The 3,416-nt window shown below is 48.9% G+C and overlaps 1 pseudogene; it reads right to left on the reverse strand.

Moving 5' to 3' along the window:
• Positions 1-1,406: 1,406 nt before the first annotated feature.
• Positions 1,407-2,045, reverse strand: LOC102757804 (annotated as a pseudogene).
• Between the last annotated feature and the right edge of the window lie 1,371 nt (positions 2,046-3,416).

Genomic DNA, 3,416 nt, shown 5'->3' on the forward strand with positions numbered 1-3,416 from the left:
GGTGTTTTCTGCTACCTTGTCTTCTAAATCACTGATTCAGTGCCTCTGCTTAATATAATCAGCCATTGACTCCTCCCATTGTATTCTTAATTTCAGTTATTATACTCTTCATTTTTCACTGGTTCTTTTTTTCTGGTTTCTATCTCTTTGCATAAATTCTCAGTGAGTTCATCTATTCTTCCCATAAGTTCATTGAACATTCTTATAGCCAGTGTTTTCAACTCTATATCTGCTAAATTGCTTGCTGCCTCCATTTTGTTTAGTTGTTTTTCTGGAGTTTTGTCCTGTTTTTTTTTTTACTTGGGACATGTTTCTTTGTCTTCTCATTTTGGCTGCCTCCCTATGTAGGTGGTCCTACTACATCTCCCAGTCATGGCCACGTGGCCTTATGTGTAATGGGTATCCTGTGGGGCCCAGTGGTGCAGTCTCCTTGTTCACCTGAGCACAGTGCTCCAGGGGTGTCCCTAGTGTGGGTTGTGTGTAGCCCTCCTGTTGTAGTTGAACCTTGATTGCTGTTGGCATATCATTGGGTGGGATTGACCCTCAGGCTAAGTGGCTGTGAGGAGTGGCTGTGACTATAGCAGACAAGTTGTTGTATGGGGTCTGGCCTCACAAAGTGGAATTTGCTCTAGCAGGGCTTTGTTGCTTAATCCACCTTTTGGGTGTGTCATTGGTAAAGTTAATTGGGTGGTGTGCTGGTGTGGTCTGAAATTGGCCACCATGTGTGTCAGTTCCGAGCCCGCTTAGGAAGTTCCTGGTGTAGGCCCAGGTCAGCTGCTTCCTGTACCCCACCCAGGGCCACCTGGTAGGAGAAACAAAGTGATCTGCCTGTGCTGGTAGCTGCTTGTGCTGGGCTTGTAGGTACCTAGGAGAGGCTATGCTTTGAACTGAAACCAGTTGCCACCAGTGCCAGGCTGGGGGCCACTTAGCAAGAGGCACATGGCACACCGAGGCCAGCCACTTTGTGTTTGGGTTTTGTGGACCTTTCATAGATTTCAGGGAAGTCCACAGAGTGGTGGTGGCTGGCCAATTGTGGGGAACTGCTGCTGAAGGAGGTTTGGGCCGGTGCATGAGTTGGGTGGGGCAGGGGTTTCAGGTAATCACCAGGGTGGTGTGAGGGGCGCTAGCCAGTTTGATGAAGGCTCAGATATGGCACCAGACTGCGCCTGCTGGCCAAGTGGGTGGAGGGCTTAGAAAAGGAACAGTGGCACCGACCTGCACTTCTGTCTGGGAGAGCTGTTCCTCAAGCCATCATTCTGAAACCAGATACTTCAGTTTCTCTCCGTATGTCCCTGGAGCTTTTCAAGCTGTTACTCAGGCTCAGAATAAGTGAGTCCATAAGTGATTAAGTCTATGCATGGGCCCTTTAAAAGTGTGCCTAGGACTCCAGGAACCCTCCGTCTCAGTCAGCCACAATTTCCTCTGGTTTTCACAGCCAGATGCTGTGGGGTCTCCTCTTCTTGGCACTGGTGCTCTGGACTGGGGAGCCCAGTGTGGGCTGGGACCCCTTGATTCTTCACTTCATTGACTTCGGCCGCTGTGCTCTCATTGTGAGTCAGCAAGGAAGGGAACTTGCCAGACTTATTTAGGCCTGGGCCCAGGATTCGTGGGATCCACTTGACCAGAAGACTCTGAAGCCAAAAATTCATTATACTGCTTGGCCAGCTTCTTGACCAGTTTCTTACTCTTGTTGAGTCTCTTCATGCTTTGATGTCCATGTCAGGGATAACCACAGCCTTGGCCTTGTCACAGTGCTGCTGGTCTCCCAGAACACATACTGAGAACTTGGGGTGGGGAGTGGAATTGAGCCTGAGGTAACCCAGGGTGTTTGTCCCTCTGAGGGTCATAGTTCTTCAAGCTGATCTGCAGCTCCACAGTATCCAAAAACTTCCAGCACTTGCACTGGTTCCATGCAGGACATCCCGCACTGCTCGCAGAGGATGTCACAGGAGACATTGCTGCTCATGGTGCCTTGAGCCACAACCCAGAAAGAGCTCCCTCCTGATCCTCAGCCACCACATATGGTGTGATGCCAGCCACTTTCACATTTCTGCCCCTCCTACCAGTCTTGATATGGTTTCTTCTTCATATCCTTAGTTATAGTAGTTCGTTCAGCTAGTCTTCAGGTGGTTCTCAAGGATGGTTGTTCTGTTTAGTTGTAATTTTGATGTGGTCATGGGAGATGGCAAACACAGCATCTACCTACTCTATCATCTTGACTAGAAGTCCAAAGTTTTTCTTGTTGTTCAGTGGTGTTTCCTAATTATTGCACAATTATAGCTTCTGTAAAAACAAAAAGTTTATTTTTTATTTAAAAAATGAGAACCTTAGATTAGATGATTCTGTCTGTAGAATCCCTTGATTTCATTACAGCTCTCAACTGTTATCTCAACCAGCTCTCAACTGGTATCTTTTCTTTCTTTGGCTTCATGAAAGAATGATTTCATTTTCCAATGTGCTCACTGTAGGGACATTGTGTTCTTCAAGGTCTGGGGTGTAGTCTGTAGCCAGGTCTGGGCCACTTGCAATAGGGGCATGCTGAGGGGCATGGGCCATGGGGCCTGGCCAGGTAACACTGGGTGAGGAACTTTTATATAGCCTGGGTGAGACATGCGGAGGGAGGAAGAGGCAGAGGAGTTCGGCAGAGGAAGTAAAGTTCTATCAATTCTAACTCTACTTCTCCCTAAAAGGAAGAAAACACTGTATCAGCCCAAGAAACCAACAGCCAGGATCCTTAGAAAGGTCAGAATCATTGGAGAGAGATGCTAACCCAGGAGGTGGGAGTCTCAGCTGAGCCCATTTTCCAGGCTAGAAGGAGGGGGAGAGGGGGCTCTGTAGTTGATTTTGTTCTCAGGAAATGGGCTGGTTTGGGTGCCTGTGACCTGGAGCCTGGGGGACTTGGGACCCAACACTCTCATAATCTTGTGAGCAGCACTTTCCACTTAGATCCCAGAGTTTTTAAAAATAAGAATCTGCGGAATCTGAACCCATTGGATAAATGCTATTTTGAAGTAGAAAGAAAGCAATCTATGAACCCCTTCCTTATTATTACCCTGGTATTAAAAAGAAGCCAACCACAATCTCTTCAGTTGAGACTGCTGTACTGATCAAGCTGTGTCCCCTTCTGTCTCGCAGCTGTGAGGCTGTCCATGCCAGGCTCAAGGGCAGGCTGTGCGCTGTGGCCCGGGGGGTGGACACCGTCCTGAGGTTGGTGCTTACCCTGTCGCCACTGTGCAGCCCAGTGGCCTGTTCTTTCAAGGTGACTTGCTCCCTGTGTGAAGTCAGCTGATACCCCCATGAAACTTGGGGGTGGGGGTGAGGGTGGAATTGTGCCGGGCTTCCTTGGCAAGGTGGCCCTTCACCTGTCAGGTGAGTTTTATGAAGCGCTTCACCTGACTCTGCCCCCCCCCCCCCCC

This window comes from Myotis davidii, unplaced genomic scaffold (assembly GCF_000327345.1).
Source record: "Myotis davidii unplaced genomic scaffold, ASM32734v1 scaffold39, whole genome shotgun sequence".
NCBI lineage: Eukaryota > Metazoa > Chordata > Mammalia > Chiroptera > Vespertilionidae > Myotis > Myotis davidii.